Source organism: Staurois parvus, unplaced genomic scaffold, assembly GCF_062004578.1.
Source record: "Staurois parvus isolate SC_StPar_1 unplaced genomic scaffold, SC_StPar_1.0 ptg000352l, whole genome shotgun sequence".
Taxonomy (NCBI): Eukaryota; Metazoa; Chordata; class Amphibia; order Anura; family Ranidae; genus Staurois; species Staurois parvus.
In genome coordinates, this window is record NW_028318148.1 from 1,922,682 (window position 1) to 1,943,559 (window position 20,878).

Genomic DNA, 20,878 nt, shown 5'->3' on the forward strand with positions numbered 1-20,878 from the left:
CCTCGTCATGACATGAAAAACTCTGCAATCAAAATAACACTTCTCTGTAATGAGAGAACGTGAAGTTCTGAATGTTAATGCAGGAAAAAAAATGCATTCCTAGGGTAGATTAAGCCGGAAAAATAATGCATTCATGCTCATGTTTTAGTTTAATTGCAAATAATTACTCTAGAAAGATGATATAGCAGATAACATTTCCAAATATATTCATTCTTGACACCTTGCCAGATTTATTACCGTGTGTAAACAGGAATGAATGGGGGACAGGGCACTTTAAAAAGATTTGCAGTGGTTACAACATGTTCTTTTCACTTTCTATCTTTCATAGATTGTGATAAAAAAGGGATGTTAAAATACATCTGTAATGCGTAGCTGTAGTCAAAACTTTTTTTGTAATTTTGATAGAGTAGGGAAGAGTTTTTATTAAGTTTTTATAGCTGTCTGTGTTTCCACTGGGGAGGAGATTGTCCAATGTATAGGAATTCCAACATTTTTATGGTTGTCACTACAATAGTAGATGAGAGGAAACCTTCCAATAGGGACATCTGGTTGTCTCGTTCTGTGTGACCAGGTTGTAAGCAGGATGAAATGCTGGTTAGTGAGATAGCTGCTGCCTCAGCCGGGAGTAAAAGAGTTAACCTGGTTTCCTGCACTTTCTGCTGAGCTCTGCCTGTCTCCCTCTGCTGATAATAAAAGGGGGGAGGGCTCTGCCCAGACACACAGTACTCTACCTGGGAAGGAAAGACACAGACAAGCCACAACATGTAATCTCCAGCTGCTTACAGAGAAGAAAGAAGGAGCAGTTCCACTTCAGAAAGCAAGCCTGCCTGCTGTCACATCCACTATGTAGGGGGATTGCTGGGACCTGCATTCCGCTCTGAAGGCACCATTTGTTGGATACTCCCAAAATGGACAGCATGTACAGGTATGCTGGGGCAGCCACAAGCCATAGTTAGGGACTAGGGATGTTAGGGAAAGACTGTTATTAACATCTGTAATGTTTAAGTTATTTCAAGTAAAGCTTTTGAAACTATGTACTTGCCTGCTCTGAAGTTACTAAAGGAGTTTATGTAAGTAACCGGCACACATAGTCTACAGTGTACATTGGGGTATGAAGAGAGTTAAAAGTTAACAGTATGGAAAAAAGCAAATGGTTACTAAGGGTAATGAAGGTTTCACCTGCAGTTTGTCATAAGTGTATGCCAATGTGTGTGCCAGTGATATGTGGGATAGCCTCTTGCAGGAGGGAGTTGTTGCCAGCACTGTGTGAGCAGTCTGTGTCCCATAACAACAGAAGCAGATCAGTATTGCAGAGGTCCTTGGCCTGTGCACAGGTATGGAAGAAGAAGAGTTAAGTCACTGCATGCATGCAGTCCATGCTAGGTGCACGGTAAAATTCCATCCCGTTACAGGGAGTGAGGTAGTGGAGATACGCTGGACAGGCGGAGAAGGCATAGGCCCTTCTGAATGTAGCAAGTAAAGTAGTGGTGTATATTGACCTCAAGAGAGTAAACTAGGAGTTTAACTGTGTATGTCAGTACCCTATGTGTAAAAGGTAGTGACCCTATTCAAAATGTCTAGAATAGCCCAGAAGAGCCCACCCTGGGGTAGGCCTCCTATGTGAGCCATACTTAGGGCCCAACAAGGAGGGGAACATGGGGGAGGTATCACCCACCTACTGAACAAGCTTACAAAGTGATCTTGTGATCTTTGAAGGGATGTTCACGCAACTAGCAGTTCCTTCCAAATTCTGATCCTCTCCTTCAGTACTAATCACATGGCAGATCTTATTGATAATCCATATAACATCTTAATCAGGCTCCATGGAGCACTAAAATTACTTTACAAAGTAGACCCCTCACAGACTAGTGTAAGTATAATGAAACCTCTAGTCTCACATTTTGGGCCTTAACATGCCAATTGCTATTTTAATGCAGAGTTACAATTGCCATGAGTTTGAGTGAAAACCTCACATTGAGATATGGAAATCAATTCCCAACACAGGGTGGTTACTGTGGGGACATAAGCATCGCTCCAAAGTGCCAAGTCCTATTCAAGTAGTATTGAAAGAAAAAGACCCTTATGGACTTTATAGGCGCTACAGCAAAGGTTCATAAAAGAATACCACTTTATTAAGCATACATAGACATAAAATGATACATACAGTATTAAAATTGTTAGAGAGTATAGACAACCCCTACAACATACAACAATGTATAAACAGTGCAGATTTATATACTATTAGTAGGTCCCACAGTAGAAAGTATACCGTGAAGATAAGTAAAGAGAAGATACTCTGATAGTAGTAGTGCAATAACTCAACATGTTTCGCGATAAATATAGCTTCTTCAGGAGATGTAGGATGACTTCTATATGAAAGAATAAGTTGATGAACAAACATTATATACACTACCAAATATATATATATATATATATATATATATATATATATATATATTAGACCAACTGAACAGCTATAATACCTTAAAGTACATGCATCTGCACGAAGGCAATGGGAGGGAGCGGTACCATGGGGGGCAATCGATGAGGGGATCCCCACAGAGCTGGAGAGGCAAGTCACATATCCTGCGACAGTACCTAACATATAGGAAGTATATAGTGGTTGAAAACAGTGTAATGGGGCCCTCCTCGATGGTTAGTGCTACCATAATTATGAAAGACTGACTAACCTCCCCACTTATTTGAACGTAGTACAGTCAGTGGTTCTGGTCCAAATAAGACACATATATATAGATTAACAAAGAGCCAATATTTTGTATAAAGAGATCTCTACATAGGACACAAAAAAGGGGGGAAAAAAGTCACACAGTATTTGGTTTATAGAGTATACTAGCCCCATTTGTCCAACCCCACTCCTGGGGTGCCAGATACTGAGATCACCACAAATGAAAACACTGCAAAAAGAAGAATATCAAGCCTTGCTTGCATATAATGGATCAATGACCCTAAATGAGTTCCTTAAAAATGGCAGTATGATAATATTCTTTTGGGGTAGCCTGTAAGTATGAATTGTGGCTTTTCCGGACAGCATACATTCCCTATCCAGTCACATGTCAATCTGTAAAAAGACACATGTATATATAACCCCAAAGGTACATTCCAATAGTTAACACTGAATCCCTGTATTCATTATAGCAGATAGCTGTTTTAATCTACGTGTTTGGAAATGCAAAAGTGCATTGACTGAAAGAGATCTTAAAACCACCCAGGAGTCTGGAACGCCACCACCATATCATGCAAAGGATCCCAAAGTAGCTTAGGAATGTACAACATCACCACCATAACACCAAGAGCCACCTCCCGCCCTCTCCATTTAAGGGATCCCACCACAGGATGCCCGCCGCCAAGGGCGGCGCGTGATGTCACTGTGCCCGGCCACGTACGGCCGTGCACTGACACCCACCATAAAGATGGCAGGGAGCGTGCATACGGGCAACACCCTGTGACCATCATGGACTACCACCACATGTAGCAGTGATGCCCATAGGACAATGCGGCCAGGCTCCCACCCAGCATGGTGGGGACCCCGATCGCAGCACCACCAGCCGCCCATCAATCAAAAGGCCCACAACATAGGGACCACGTGCCTCCCCTCCCACAAAGGATCATTTTATGTCTATGTATGCTTAATAAAGTGATATTCTTTTATGAACCTTTGCTGTAGTGCCTATAAAGTCTATAAGGGTCTTTTTCTTCCAATACTAGTGAGAACCTCACCCCAGACTGCACCCTGGAGCGCTGGGAGGTGGTAGGGAAAGTGCCAGATGGGTTGACAGCTGTTTTTACAACTTTTTTTTGAAAGTTCGTTTTTATAATTTTCACATAAGGTACACTATATTGCCAAACGTTTTGGGACAAACCCTTCAAGTCATTGGATTAAGGTGTTCCAATCACCTCCATGGCCACAGTTGTATAAAATCAAGCACCTATGCATGCTGTCTGGTTCTACAAACATTTGTAAAAGAATGGCTCACTCTCAGGAGCTCAGTGAATTTAAGTGTCGTACCGTGATAGGTTGCCACCTGTGCAATAAGTCCATCCATGAAATTTCCTTGCTATTAAATATTCCACAGTCAACTGTTAGTGGTATTATAACACAGTGGAAGCAACTGGGAACAACAGCAACTCGGCCACAAAGTGGCAGGCCACGTAAAATGACAGAGTGGAGTCAGCGCATGCGTGCAGAAGTCACCAACTGTCTGCAGGGTTAATAGCTAAAGACCTCCAAACTTCCTGTGGCCTTCGGATTAGCACAACAGTGTATAGAGAGCTTCATGGAATGGGTTTCTATGGCCGAGCAGCTGCATCCAAGCCTTACATCACCAAGTGTAATGCAAAGTGCAGTGGTGTAAAGGTGTTTTCTCCTCTATGCAGCCTTCTATGCTAGAAATACTATCTTGGTGAAATGGAAACTGGGGGACCTTCCTACACACCCAACTATGGAGAAAAAAGGTGAATGGGATGAAATTTTCAGAAAAAAATTCCCTGGGTGGAAGCCAGAGGCCTGACATTACACATCACCACTAGTTGTTCTGTCTACAGTCTCCTAGCTAAATTCCTATTAATCTATCAGCAATAACTATTAGATATAGAGGATATCTCGCTCCCTTTCCCCTCCTTCTGCTCCTCATTTCAAGAGGAAAGGGTTCAGGACCAGCAGAAGAATTGGGAGATGGGGGGATATTTTCTCCCTGCAGCAGTGGTGTCTCTAGGGGGGTGCGGGCCGCACCGGGCGACACCATCACAGGGGGTGCAGGAGCAGGATGCCAGCAGAGCTTCTGGGCTCTGTGAAGGTCCTAGCCAGTTATTGGGGTGATCCTGGATTCCCATTACAGTGACAGCTGCCCCCCGGTGTAGCGGAAAACCCATATAGGTTGATCAGCTTCAGCGGTTTGCAGTCTGTAAGGGGTCAACTGTGGCAGCTCTGTGCTAAAGTCGGAGATCGGCTTCTTCGGCCTGAAACCGGCACATGCACAGTTGCTTCCGGGGATACATATCTTCATGGGTTCGGGATACTCATTTTACCGCTCCTCCCTCTCTATTGGGTTGACACCACGTGTTACCGCATGGAGCGACACCAACCCTAGGGACGCCTCTGCCCTGCAGAACTACTGTATGTACAGTGCATGGAAAGATGTGATTTGTGACTTAGATAAATATTGTTTTGTCCTCCGTCTATTTGTGATGTGTATACCTCTATCAGACCTGTATGTACCTATGTCTTTTTATCATCTAACAAAACTTGAACTGTAACTTTTTCAACAATATTTTGTACCCTTGTTTCCTAAATAAAATCTTCATGTTAAAAAAAATAAAGTGCACTGTGCCAGAATGCTCTGTGTTCTCACAGCTGGCACTAGAATTGTTCTGGTGGCTCTGACGGGCTGATTGATCTCCTCCTGACAGTTAAAGTGAAATTAAGCAAAAAAAACCCCACAGAAATGCAGATAGGTTGACATCACTGTGCTGGAGTGGATCGCTCTGCAGGTCTGCTATAATGTGCTAATGTAAGATGCATATTAATGTATTGTGGCATCCAGCTCCTGGGGGCCATTTATACATTTTTTTTAATGCAGAGATTCAATTCTGCTTTAAAGGATAACTATATTGCAGCTTACAGTCCTTAGATGTGGCAGATGTAATAGTTCTCTTTTTTTCAAGCTAGAAACATTTTTACCAAATACAGAAAATACAATTTTGTTCTTGCCAGAAATGCAGTGTCGCTAAGTCTTCCTGTAAGTTGCACAAAAATATCTTTCTTTCTAGCTATGTTCTGTATATTACCAATTGCCCTGCCCATTAGGTAATGGAGATGAAGGGATACGCCATGTTTGTAGTCCATGTCCGCCATGGTTGTCACTCTAGACTGCTCTCCTTATATGGACTACAAACATTGTGTATCCCTTCATCTCCATACATGCAGCAGAGGAGTGATGAAATCACCAAGGAAAGGGAAGTGTGTAATTTGCAGGATTACCAAGAGAAAATAAACAAAAGAAACTTGAAAAATGCTGTCACCACACCAAGGACTAGTGAGCTGCAATATCTTACATTTTTGGTTTTGTGTTTAGATACACTTTAAAATATAGTTCCTGTTGTAGCAGTGATGCAGCAATTAAGGAACTAATGCGGGGGGTTGTTGCTGCTCCCCCTGAACATTAATGCTAGGATTGTTATCACTGCATTACAGTAAATGAACACCAATGACGGTGTATTGCTGCCCCCACTGACACTGGTGATAGGAGTTTATTACTGCTTCCACTGACACCAATGATGGAGGTTTAATATTTTTCCCACTGACACTAACAGGGTTTATTTTCATACTCACTAACACCAACAATGGCAGAATGAAGACACCATTTTGGGGTTTGCATCAGGAAGCAGAAGAGCTAGGTTCATGCCTGCTTGAATGCCCACTAGATATATGTGCGGTTCTATGGTACCTGAACTTGATGACTTAAAGTGTTACAAAACCCACAACAGTAAAATCAGTCTGTATATGCAGCAAAGCATGCTTGTTATACTCACTGTGGAACCTAAGGGATTAATCCTCTGCGTTGTGTAAAAAGGTTATTTGATCCTGTCTTTTCTGATCCTCCCCTTCTTGCTGTCTCCAATCCATCTGCTGATAGAACAGAGCCTCGGGGGCAAGCTGCTTATTCTCAGTTTAGTAAGTATTGCTTCTTTTTCTTAGGAGCGTGCATGTGATCAGCAGAGGGCCAATCAGCACTGTCCAGACAGAGGATCAGGGATCCTACAGCCTCATAGGACAATCAGGGGAGAATGAAAAATCCTCCTACAAGCTTTAACTAGTGCTCCGCTGGACACTGATAGAAGTCACAAGACTGCTCTAACTGCTGATGAGAAAAGGTATTTAGCAGTTTATATTTACTAAAATAATTGCATTTCAATGTTCTGTGTACTGTGAGAGATCAGATATAGTGAATGCAGGGTCCTGGGTTTAGTAACACTTTAAATATTGATTTATACAGAATACAAAGCAGAAGGCTAGGGCAGCCAGAAGGAGCTAAAGCTAAACATGTAAATTGAATCAGTGGCAAGAAACCTTTATCCACTTTAGAGGTTGCTGTAAATGATAAGTGCATGTGCCCTGGAAGAATGGGTCATGCCACTGACAGATGATTTAAATATATGTATAAATGTAATGAAATCCTTCTGATTGGGCTGTTTTTTCTCAGAGAATAGGTGCAGGAAATCCCCCCTTACAAGCCACCTCTTGTCTTTGCCCTCTACCCTCCTCTGAGCATCGTTACTTGGTTCGTCCCCCTACCCAACTCCCAGTACTGCCCTTTTTAAAGAATACAGAACCAAGTATCATTTTGTGTTGCTAAGTTATTTGTATGGAATTTGGTAATGATAACAATAAAAGAAGTAAAATAAATTTACTGTAGCTAGGAACAATAGATCTCCCTATTGCCCAGGGGCCCCATGAGTTGTCAGTCTGCCCCTGGATTCACCCCAGCAACAATAGACCCCCAAGAGCAACAACAGATCTACCAGCAGCCAGCAACAAGAGATCCCTCCTTGCAACAAATGACCCACCCCCAGCAAAAATAGACCCCCCACAAGCAACAATAGACCTTCCCAGCAACAGTTGACACTCCCTACCCCCCACAAAAATAGATCTCCTCCAGCGACAATAGATCCCCCCGCAGCTAGCATCAATAGACCCTCTAGCACACCCCAGCACCCCTTGCCGTTGCATACATTCAGTGCTGGAGGTGCCAGACTACGTTTCCCCACGTTCCTGCTGAAAAAAGCCCTACTTCTAATGAGGATAAAGAAGAGCTTCAGTCTCCTTAAAAAAAAAAAATTAAAATTAAACATCAGCAGCTACAAATCTTGTGGCTTCTGATTCTTAATATAAAATTACTTACCTGCCCAGGGATCCAGCATTTTTGCTAAGGGAAGCTGGTTGTGATGCATTGCGGCTTCAGAGTTGGATTCCCACTGCACATGTGTGAGCCACGCTGTGCTTTGTGATTGGTCCCGCAGCCTTCTTGAAACTGTGACCTGTCCCAGAAGGCTGTGGGCAAAGGGGGGGGGGGCAACTTCTGCTCAGATAGGTGATCCGAGCAAAAATGGGAGCAGGTATCTGTTTAAACTAGGTACCCATTCCCCCGCCCCAAAAAAAGAGGAAAAAGCGAAGTCCAAAAGCGAGAGGAAGGAGGGAAGAAGTGGAAATTCCTCTTTTTGGGTGAAGTCCTTGTTTGTAGTAGTTGGCCTGCATGTGAGAAGCCTGCTGTTGCCCACCCTTAAGCTGTCTATTTAGATTTTCTAATGAAAATTGCACAAACATTCTCAGTACATTTGATGACTTGATGAACGTTGTTCAAAAGTTCTAATACAATTCGAATAGAGTATGGTTAGCTTTGGTACTTGAGATGAGGAGAGGAGAAACAGTGTATAACAGCCCACCAGCAAAAAAAGTAACATCCCCATACTCATCTCTAGAACACAGCACCGTGGATAAGGGGTTACCACTAGTCCTCCTGTATGGGGCCCAGGCCAACAAGGGGGCCCAGGCAGCTGGATGAATTGGATGTGGGCAGGGAGGGTGATTGGCAAGGTCAAGGGGCAGTTACTAGAACCGATCCCCATGTATGGCTCTCTCTGCAGCAGCTGAAGGCTGGCTTCTTCTCTCCCTCCCACTGGCTCTCAGCTGTTGCAGAGGGAGCCATACAGGGAAGAGGTTCCAGCAATTGCCCCCTGACACACCCATCACCCTTCCCTGCGCACAATAAGTTTCCCTCTGCTGCCCAGACCCCCCTGTGTACCCCCGACTTCCCGCCTCTCCTTTCCACAGGCATCTGCAAGCACACAATAGGATCCCTTAGGATGGAGAGTGGGGGAAGGGTCCGGTAAATATGACACATTTACTAGCTTCTTCCTTTCCTGAGTGAACACAATAAGTGATCGGTACTGATTGCTCACTGTGTTCATTCATAACTGGAGCATAGTAAACTTTGTTTTTTCTTGGGGGGGCCCTGTCAGGTTGGCTGTATGGGGCCCCGTGGTTTCTAACAGCAGCCCTGCTGGAACATGACCTGGCATGGTCATGCTGTAATATTCAAATATATGCTTCTAATCTATGGACAGCAAAATAGACCATTTTCTAGTGTAAGCTAAGCAGAAAGATAAGCCATCCTGTAGCAATTCTACGTTTGTGCCTGTGAACTCACATGGCATGACATGAACATACACCTACAGGGAGGTTTTTGAGATGTGAATGAGGGAATAGTAGGTTGTGTATGTTAAAATACGGTAAGCTGTTAGTGCCCCCCCAAAGATGGTGTTCTATGCAGCTGCCCACAGTGCACGTACATTAGGCCTGCCATGCCTCCTCCATTAACATTCCAGCTGTGAGCTTCTCTTCTCTTAGTGAATCATGTCTATGAGATGTAAATATTGCTTCACCATAATAAAGTTATTGAATTTGAACATTTCAAGACAACCTGCTCATTTCAGCGACACAAACTAAGTAAACAAGCAGTGCGCTTTATCTGAATAAATGGGGATTTAGTCTTCTTTATCAGCGGACTCGTTTCCAATTATATCTTGTTAATGAGCACCCATCTGGTAATGAAGGACTCCTCTGGGGCTGAAGGGAGATTCATTTCATTTTAATTATTTCTTTGCCTTTCTCACTCCACTCTAATCCTTTCCAGCTTCTCACCCGTCTCACCCTTGGCAAAGACTTTGCAGTCTGAAATTGCATTTTGTTTGTATCACTTTGATCCTCAGCGACCCTCTTATCTCCGCTCAGAACGGGATGTAGAATATTTTTTTCGCCTTCTAATATAATGATGGGAAAGAAGAGACACTTGACTCTCTGGTGGTGCTGGATCAGGATTCAGTTCTGCAAAAAACATTGCAAAAATACCTAAGTATACTAAATGTACTATGCCTGACCCAGTTAAAAAAAATCAAATTGAACAAGCATTCATTATTACACAGATAGCGCCAACAGTGAGGGCACACAGAGGGGTAAGAAATACACCAAAGCTGAACACCAGGCACAGAAACTTTAATATACATAAATATATTTTTCTTGATTGCCTCAATGGATATAAATGAACTCTAAATACACCAAATGCTTTTACAAACCAAGTTGTTACCTTGTAAAAGTAGCAGTGACATCATTACTGCACTGTGCATAGCCTGGGCAGCAAGCAGAACTGTGGGAAGGACCTAGCAGACCCCACCCTTTATAGGCTCTCCGAAAATAACTAGAGAAGAGGTTGGAGACAGAACCAGTCAACGTGCACAAAGAGAGTGCAGCAGAGACCAGTCTTTATTACAGGAAGCTCCTGCACAGAGGCAATGTTTCACACGGGGTTACTACACAGATCTGGAAGTAATGCACAGAGCAAACCAAGATTCATGGAAGAACAAACATACCTCTTTTATTTAGACAATATTTGCTTACCCTGGAGTTCAGCTTTATGAAATAATTTTCAGTGCTGTGAGATCAGCTTTTGACGTTGGTGCTGTGAGCAATCAATGTAGTGTCTCCCAACGCAGCGTGAGGTAGGCATGCAGAAGAAAGTTATTTATTGTATGAGATTAGTTTAGCACTTAGGTCGGGATAATGCTATGATCAAGGACACTGTAAGAACTACAAGGGTCACAAAGGTCGCACTTGTGACCGGGTCCTCGAGTTTCACCACAATGGGTGAGCCCCAAGAACTTGCACTATGTCTTTACAGCACAGTGCCAGCACTGACAGTTCCCCCTTTCCCCCTTCATGGACGAGAGAAGAGAGAAAGAGCTGGAGTACACTAATGTAAGGGGGACTTAGGGTGCTATTTGGACACTGAGGTATGGGGGTCTCTGCTCACCAAAACCCCCTTTACATCAGAGTTCCCATTTACACCAGAATCCACAGCATTCCCCCTTTCATCAGAGTCCCCCTTAAATCAGGGTTCCTCTTTACATTCAAGAGTCCACAGAGATCTCCCTTACAGTGTAAGTGGAAATTCTGTAGACGCTGATCTAAGGGACGCTCTGTGGACTCTGATGTAAGGGGGGCTCTGGGAACCCTATATAAAGGGGAATTCTGGGAACTCTGATGTAAGTGGGGGCTCTGGTGACCAGAGACCCAGTCAGGAATCTCGTACAGCAGATGCTAATTTTTGTGCTGCAGGTGCTCATTCTTATGCACATATGCAGAATCGTGCACACAGAAGTCTAACAAGACGAGAAAGGACTAGAATGCGCACATGGACAAGCATTGTGCATATGTGCGAGCATGTGCGCGCGCACACACATAGGCATGCACATGTATCCACAGCAGCCTATTTAAACTGAGAGTCCTAGTCTCAGTGCTGGATTGTCTTCTGCTTTAGTTTCTGCGTTCCTGGTTCTTGAAAGTCTGCTAACTTTGTTCCTTTGAAATCCCATGCTGTTGGATGTGTCTATGTGCCTGTTCAGTCCGCAACTGTAGTCAGAGAACATAAAGAAAGGAAGTAGCGGGACTCTAATGTACAAACAACATACTTCTTTATTATTCAAACCATGAAGTTAAACAACAGCAATACATGGCGCTAGGAACATTAGTAGATGCATTTCACAAATCTTCAGTGCGTATTCATTACGACCTATATACTATAAGTATACAAAAAAAACAAACACATTTTCTGTGAGCCACTAAAGTGTTTGATTTTGGCTTGAAGAAAAGGTGGAACCCTTATCCAGGATGGCAGGAAGGGGGCCCGCTTCAGACCATATAAAGGGCCCCGCAATGGGAGGGGTCCTCGGCTCAAAGAGAAGGGGGTGGTCTTTATGGTTTCTTGCACCGGGGCCCTGAAGGTTTTAGTTAGGCCTCTAATCAAGGATTAGGGGTTTAGTCTTTAGGGTCAAGGTTTAGGGGTTTAGTTTAGCTTTTACAATTGATGTTAGGTTTAGGTTTTTAAAGTGTTATTAGAACAGAAGTATGTCCAAAGCTATATAGGTCTATGCTTCTCCTGTGGGTTACAGGAGTGCAGTTAAGTTTGCTCCCCTGTGATCCAGAATCAGCTGATAATGGACTATTGCCTACTAGCAGCTAAGGTGGCAGAGTCACTCATATTGTCAGGATCCACCCAGTTGCCTGATTGACAGCCATGTACTGAGAAGTGGAGCCACCTGCACCCACCCTCACTCCTGCCTGATGCACCAGTGAGTGCTGGAGGAGCAGAGCAGAGAGCGATGACTGACAGTTACTGTTCTCTACCCTGAGCAGACAGAGAACTGAGCTATCAGAAAACATGAGATTACTCATTTCTCGTTCTTGCAGTTGATGTGGGACAGCTGCAGTGTCACACCGATGCTGCAGCATAGAGGTGAGTATGTATTTAAATTTTTTTTTATGTTAACCCCAAACTTCTCATTTAAATGTTGGGGAGGTTAAAGTATATATAAGCCAAAACTTGTTTTAGCTTTGTATAGAGTAAGCAGGGGTTAGAACCCCTGCTAAGATATTATTGCTGAATCTAGGAATACTTTGAATGATGTGAAACATATTATTATGGTATTATTTATATCTCCCAAAAGCATTCGATTTTATTGCTGTCTTTGTCCTTGGGAGATTCACCGTCTGTTTGTCCTCATGACTATAGTCTGTAAGACAAAACACGACAGGACCCATAGAATGTTGGAATAATCAAAAACACAGAAAATGAGAGAAACTCTTCCAACTGGGACACCAGTTTCAGTGAGAACTGTCTGTGTCTTTGACAGGACACAGCAAACCTAAAAGGGTGTTAACCATTGCTACTTTTTCAGCAGTTGATTTAATCTCTTAGGCCTCTTTCACATGGGCGTTCCATATGTCCTTTTTTTCATCTGTCTGTTTATGGATGAAAAACGAACACATGTATTTTATGGACTAGTAGATGTAAATGGATGATCATTTGTTTATATCCGTTATTGTCCATATCCATTAACATCTGTTTTATTGAACGGAAGAAACCCCTATCTTAAAAAAAACAGAACGAATGAAAAATGGATGTAAACAGTTGTAATCGGACAAATAAAAAGATGTAAACGGATAAAAACTTTAGATAATAGTTATGTTTTTCAATCCAAAGTTGCACCTCATCATTGCAAGCATGGTGTGTTCATTCAGGAGCTACGAGTCACATGACAAATTATACATTTCTTTATTCACCTTGACAAAAGTAAAACAGAAGAAAATCACCACAGCTAATTGGCAAATAATGGACTCAGAAGAAATATTAGACAGTTTTCTTTACTGTCCTATTCCCCAGAGTGTGATTAGAAAAATACCTGTGAAAAATGTCTTTTATGTCCTGGCTCAACTAAACTGTTGTCAGTGTAGAAGCTCACAAAACAAGGCAATATTGCGACCTTCCAAGATGACAGTTGTGCCATCACAAAATGAGATATCTTACTTGGAAAGGCTAAAATTACAGATGAATTGTATCAGCTGAACTGCAATGAGGTAGTTAATATTGTCAAGGAGGAAATATATTCAAACTGCATTCACACATGGCACAGACGACTTGAGCACAGGAATCGTGGCATAAGAAAGAAGTTATCTGGGAATGACTATACAAGTGGAATAAAAATTAGTCCATGTGATCAAACAATGAAATGCACCAGCCGTATAAAAGGAAAAATGACAGGAAAAGCCTTTCCAAAGCAGAGTAACAGTAGAGCTAAGAAACCTCTGGACTTAATGCAGATATTTGCGGTCCAATGGAAAATATGACTCCAGGAAAGAAAAGGTATTTTCTCACTTTTATACTGCAGATGATTACTTCAAGTACACTACACCATATCTGTTATACAACAAAAGTGAAGTACCAGAGAAACTTGAACAGTATTTGGCTCAGGTAAGCAACCAATTTGGCAAAAGACCTAGTGTATTGTGCAGAGAAAATGGAACTGAATATATGGGTGATAACACACAGGTGATTCTCAGAAAGCATAGCATATTATTTCAAACTACCATACCACATAACCCAGAACAAATTTAAGTTGCACAAAGAATGAACTGTACTCTGTGTGAGAGTGGAAGAACCATGCTGTTTGATGCATATATGCCATTCGCATATTGGGGAGATGCAAATATGACCACATTCTATCTCCAAAATCGACTACCAGGAAAATCAGTTGAGAAAAGTACACATGAACTGTGGAATGACAAAGCCCCACGTTTGAACCATCTAAAAAATTTTGGAAGCAAAGCCTATGTGCACATCCCAAAACAAAAATGTACAAAATGAGATGCTCATGCAAAGGAATGTGTACTTGTGGTGTACAGTGAATCTCAAACGGGATACAGAATTCTACACCAAGACACAAACGAGGTAACCATTGGTAGAAATGTAATTGTCAATGAAACTTCAGTGTGTTTAAAAGTTCATGAATGAACACAAACTCTTCAAACGGAGGAAATTCTACATCAATGTCACATGAAGATAAGCAACACATAAGTGACAAAGAAATAGAAATTAACACAGACAATCCAAATACTGAAAAAGAAGAATCCAGGCTACAAGAGGCTTCAATCAGGAAATCCACCAGAAGCAATAAAGGCACTCCTGTCCTATGTTGCTCACGTAGCAATAAAACCAAAGCCAGATTCAGAAGATGAGATGCAAAGACTTCTAACCAATGAGAAACAAAAGTGCATCAGAGCTGCTGACAAAGAAATTACATCTGTTAGTGAATTGAAACAGATATATAGAAGTTAGATCCAAAATGGGACTAATATAAAGGAGTAGTTGTTGAGTGGGGATGCTGGAATACAATATTCATGTATTTTGTGCAACAACTGTACATCAGTATTCAGTAGAGATTTATTCTTCAACCAATAGATGGCAGTGTTTATATGTTTGTAGATGCATCTATGATAAAACTTTGTCTTTTCTCTATAATAAAATTCCTATTTGCAGAGAAGCAGTAGATAAACACATGTGGACTGTGCATGGTGTGTTCTGTAGTGCTATATACACTATATTGCCAAAAGTATTGGGATGCCTGCCTTTACACGCACATAAACATTTACCAGACAGAGAAGCGTGATTTGTCACTCCAGAGAACACGTTTCCACTGCCTAGACCCCAGTGGTGGCGTGCTTTACACCACTGCATCCAACACTTTGCATTACACTTTCTGATGCAAGGCTTGGATGCAGCTGCTTGGCCAAGTAAACCCATTTCATGAAGCTCTCTACGCACTGTTGTGCTAATGTGAAGGCCACACGAAGTTTGGAGGTCTTTAGCTATTGACTCTGCAGACAGTTGGCAACTTCTGCAGATGGTTGACGACTTCTGCGCACTGTGCTCTTCAGCATGCACTGACCACGCTCTGTTATTTTACATGGCCTACCACTTTGTGGTTGAGTTGTTGCTGTTCCCAGTTGCTTCCACTTTGTTATAATACCACTAACAGTTGAACGTGGAATATTTAGTGGCAAGGAAATTTCATGGATGGACTTATTACACAGATGGCAATCTATCACGCTTGAATTCACTGAGCTCCTGAGAGCGACCCATTCTTTCACAAATGTTTGTAGAAGCAGTCTGCATGCCTTGGTGCTTGATTTTATACACCTGTGGCCATGGAGGTGATTGGGTGATTGGAGTACCTGAATCCAATGATTTGGAGGGGTGACCCAATACTTTTGGCAATATAGTGTGTGTATATACACACATTTATATATATACACACATACACACACACAGTGCTCAAAAAAATTAAAGGAACACTTTGAAAACACATCGGATCTCAATGGGGAAAAATATAATGTTGGATATCTGTACTGATATGGACTGGGTGTTAGGAATGTAAGGATGCCCCATCGTTTGAAGGAAATGAAAATGATCAACGTACGGACTGAATTCACAGGCACCTAAAAATCTAAGAGAAAAAATGATGCAGCAGGCTAGTCCATTTAGCTGAAATTTCATTTCAGGAACTCAAAACGGTACTCAGTAGTTTGTATGGCCCCCACATGCTTGTATGCATGCCTGACAATGTTGGGCCATGCTCCTAATGAGACGACGGATGGTGTCCTGGGGTATTTCCTTCCAGATCTGGATCAGGGCATCACTGAGTCCTGGTTAGTCTGAGGTGCAACCTGGCAGTGTCAGATTGACCAAAACATGATATCCCAGAGGTGTCCTATTGAATTTAGGATAGGCGAGCATGGGGGCCATTCAAAGTTATCAGTTCCTTCATCCTCCAGGAACTGCCTGTATACTCTCTCCACATGAGGCCGGACATTGTCGTGCACCAGGAGGAACCCAGGACCCACTGCACCAGCGTAGGGTCTGACAATGGGTTCAAGGATTTCATCCAATACCTAATGGCAGTCAGGGTGCCATTGTCTAGCCTGTAGAGGTCTGTGTGTCCCTCCATGGATATGCCTCCCCAGACCGAAACTGACCCACCACCAAAACGGTCATGCTGAATGATGTTACAGGCAGCATAACATTCTCCATGGCTTCTCCAGACCCTTTCATGTCTGTCACGTGCTCAGGGTGAACCTGCTCTCAGTGGTGGACCTGACAATTCTGGTGTTCAATAGGAAATGCCAGTCGAGCTCTATGGTGGTAGGCAGTGAGCACAGGGCCCACTAGAGGATTCTGGGCCCACTGTCACTCTCATGAAGTCTGTTTCTGATTGTTTGGTCAGAGACATTCACACCAGTGGCCTGCTAGAGGTCGTTTTGTAGGGCTCTGGCAGTACTCATTCTGTTCCTCCTTGCAAAAAGGAGTAGCTACCGGTCCTGATGATGGGTTAAGGACCTTCTTTGGCTCTGTCCAGCTCTCCTAGAGTAACTGCCTGTCTCCTGGAATCTCCTCCATGCTCTTGAGACTGTGCTGGGAGACACAGCAAACCTTCTGGCAATGGCACGTATTGATGTGCTCTGGAGGACATCCTGGAGGAGTTGGACTGCCTGTGCAACCTCTGTAGGGTCCAGATATCGCCTCATGCTACCAGTAGTGACACTGACCCTAGCCAAATGCAAAACTAGTGAAAAACAGTCAGAAAAGATGAGTAGGGAATAGCAACAACAAATATCAGTGGCCACCTGTAAAACCATTCCTGTTTTGGGGGTCGTCTTATTGTTTCCCATCTAGTGCACCTGTTGTTAATGTAATTAACACCAAAAGCAGCTGAAACTGATTAACAAACCCCTGTGCTACTTAACTGACCAGATCAATATTTCAGGAGCTTGATTCTATACTCTGATTAAAAAGCATTCCTTTTTTTGAGCAGTGTATATATAATCTCTAACAGGTAGGGGTGAGCCTAGGGATACTCCAACAAAGAACTATAACTTGGCAATGAGGACTTTATTCAGATCCAAACTTCAGGGTGAAGACACCCACTTTGAAGCTGTAACACTGAGCAACAGGTAAACAGGGATCCAAGTAGAGATGCAGTCCTGAATGCAGAAAAATAGTAGTTAAAGATCTTCCAGAGATATTTAGGAAAGTCTCTAGATCCCGAAAAGGCTGGTGCTTACTGTTTCTGATCTCCAGGCAACCGTGCGTAGGGTCAGCAAACTTCAGTACTCCAGCAGCCTGTATCCTGGGCCTGTAGTAGATTTTCTGAGAGTACTCCAGGAAGGATAGGGCAGAGGTCCTCCAGCCAAGCTGTTGCTGGGACTCCACAAAGTGTTGCAGTCCAAGGTAAAACTTCCAGGAATGCCACAGCTATGAGGTTGGCTTGCTCCCCCAGGAACAAGAGGCCTTCTGCTTTGGGCCCTAGCCCAGGGGTCTCCAAACTATGGGTCCTCCAGCTGTTGACGTACTACAAGTCCCATCATGCCTCTGCCTCTGGGAGTCTTGCCTGTTGCTGTCAGAGTCTTGCAAGGCCTCATGGGACTTGCAGTTCCCCAACACCTAGAGGGCCATAGTTTGGAGACCCCTGCTGTAGCCTATTTACACCTCCCACAGCCCCCTGCTGGTCACCTGCAGATTGACCAGGGATTGACTGGGGAGATACAAATATGCAGGCAGGGGTCATATTCTGTCACCCACTATGTTCCAGGATCCTAAACCTATAGAACTCAGAGCAGATATAACTAGTCAAACCATGACTCCCTGATTACAGGGAGGCCAAAAACTAAATTTAACAAGAACAGTAGCTCTATGGGGCACTACACATGTATGCTGTTAAGCAAGGCCCACCTATAACTTTTCATTTTCACCATCACAGGAGTAAGCTCTCAAACTCTGAGCTCAGAGCTATTGAATCAGGGGAGAGAAAGCACATGTGAGGGGATTGAACCAGAGAAAGACCTTGCTCCTATGGTGGTGAAGGTGAGCAGTTATAGCTGGGACTTGCTTAGCAATGTCCTGGGTGTTTTCAGTTCCAACTTCAAGATGTCGCCTGCAAAGAGGTTGGGAAGATCAGCAACACTGAGATGAAAACTAGGATAAAAAATGTCAGATCCAACCTCCACACTTCACACAGTACAATGAAAGAGCTTCAGCAAAGTATAGAAAGGTGGCGCATTGCAGTACAGTATGCAGGGGTATTATTACAGTTACTGAAAACACATTTCATCATTTTTGATGAGTATATAACTGGACTGGAGGGTGTTGCCTGGAGTTCCACTTTATTAATAAGATCTCACATCTCCCTCTGGCAGGCTGCTAAGGGAAGAACAAAGTGTTCTGTGACACCAGGGGGGCCTCAGTGTTGCTGTGATTGCCAGCCCGTTGGGCCTGCCTGGACCTGTGTGCTGTATCTGAATTCTCAACCATTGATGTACAGTACAGCATGAGTGTACTGAAGCTGTGATAATGACAAGTGAATCCATCATCTCTCTTCTCTTACTCAGACTTCTAATCTAGCAGAGATCTCGCTTCAAGTAGAAAAATGATGAAGGGAAGGTGCCTTCTTGCTCATATCCCTTCACATTTAACCTTCCACTTTCTTTAATTTTCTGTGGTTCACTGATACTTCTAGCCTGCCCTGTCATCCCCTCTCCTCTCAGGAGGTGGCACCCTTGTCTTATAGTACAGCTGGGTGTACTTTGTAATTTCATCCATAATGGCATAAGATCAGCATCAGCATCAGCCTGTGCTGGGGAGGTAATGGAACCTGAATATGGATTACGAGGAGGAAATACATAAATTAGAGTGAAAAAAAAAATCCATGTAAATATCCGGACTTCATAAATTCACAGGTTTATGCATTTTAATGTTATTAGAATAGATGGCTTTGGGATTGTGCATGAATGTAACTAGCACACAGAACCCATAATCTCATCCTTCATTTTATGGGCATATTATTAACCACCCTTGGAGGAAAAGTAGGTTTATTTCATGAAATGCATTTACATAAACTGACAAATTTACATATACTGTAGTGCTAAAGGTTTTTTCTTAAAGGAATAGTGACGTCTTCTACAGAAGAGAATTATTACTGGATGCGCTAAGATAATGTCTTTGCATTCTGACAATGTGTTACTTTTAAATCCACTGTTCCTCTTCTTTAATAATGACATTCTTTCAATATTCTTCCTTTTCCACCATACATAATCTAAGGCTAATTTATGCAGTAGCTGACTATCAATGTTTACTGCTCTTGCACAGCATTGCCTATCTGCGATTTGACATTCGCACCTCTCCAGCATTAAAGCGGTATGAAACCCAAACCCGAAAATGCAATATATTGCAGCTTACCAATCATTAGACGCTGCGGCTGCATTGGTTTCTTTTTAGGTTTTTCTTCCTCTGTTTCACCTGGTAATTTGACCAGTAGAACTCCTCCTGTATTAGAGAGCCCCCACTCTGGATGAGGGAACACATGGGGCACAGCAGACAGCAGCATTGTCAGTCTGGGAGAGTGGGGGGGGGGAGTGTTTGATGTAGTGGCAGATTTAGATACATCAACAAATTAAAGCCTAACTCAAACTTTAAAAGCAACTTATTCCTTTGTGGATAAAGCTTTTACATAAATAAAAGCTAGTTATTGTAAGCACCCCTGTCAGGAGGTAAACGGTATGTCTCAACCTTCTAAACTGCTACATCTGCAAGACCGCTTGTTCTTTTGGAAATAAGGGAAAGAAAGCCTAAAAAGAAAATGCAGCCACTATATCTAAGAATTGATAAGCTGCAATATAATAAATGTTTGCGTTTGGGTTTTACTGCTTTAAGTGTGATAGTGGTGCGATTTGCGAATTGAAATCGCACCTGAAATCGCATCTAATGAATGTGCCAATGTCTTAGCTTGTGCAATTTGCTGTAGAGCGATTTCTAACGTAGTTCTTGCATCACTTTTTCTGCAGTTTTCTGCGATTTCATATACATAAAATACAATGGAAATCGCAATTCAAATCTTAAGAAATTGTTGAAAATCTTCACAAGTCGCAATAAAGTCTTCAGAAATTGCACACAAATTGCATGATTTTAAATCACAGCGGTGTGACCGGTGACTAAGGTGTAGTTCTGAAGTCAGTCTTTGTTTCACAGATGTGGCTTCAAGATCACACCCCCTGTCCTGGGTGGAGAGGTGAGCATGAACTTGCACTTGACTGAGCCCAAGTATACAGCCTACTAGACACTGGAGAGAATTGGAGAAAGCATTTGTAACATTTTTCTGGATGTATAGCCCCTTTTAAAAGGTATTTACACACTGTACTGTTGTATGAAAATCTGATTTCTGGCAGAAGGTTCCCACATAAAAATGCAATGATGGGCTGTATAGTATATGTTTATATTCACGCGTTTCTGTGCAAATGCGTACACATGCGTAAAAATCCTTATAGCTTTTCTTGGATTGTGTTGTACACGTGTAAAACACTGTTCAGTAACACAGATTTTTGTATTATTTTTTTTTACTGATCTACACGCAGCAACTGTGT

General features: G+C 42.7%; 1 long non-coding RNA gene across 4 annotated transcripts in view; it reads left to right on the forward strand.

Annotated features, from left to right (window-relative positions):
• Nucleotides 1–20,878, forward strand: part of LOC149456660 (uncharacterized) — a 140,842-nt gene that overhangs the window by 24,223 nt on the left and 95,741 nt on the right. For 2 of the 4 annotated variants that reach the window (XR_016313829.1, XR_016313831.1), the window contains 2 exons: nucleotides 6,716–6,891; nucleotides 20,487–20,638. The exons of 1 other annotated variant lie outside the window; for it this stretch is intronic. This is a non-coding gene — a long non-coding RNA (uncharacterized LOC149456660). The remainder of the gene's footprint in view (nucleotides 1–6,715; nucleotides 6,892–20,486; nucleotides 20,639–20,878) is intronic. One more of the 4 variants, XR_016313830.1, reaches the window with a different exon arrangement.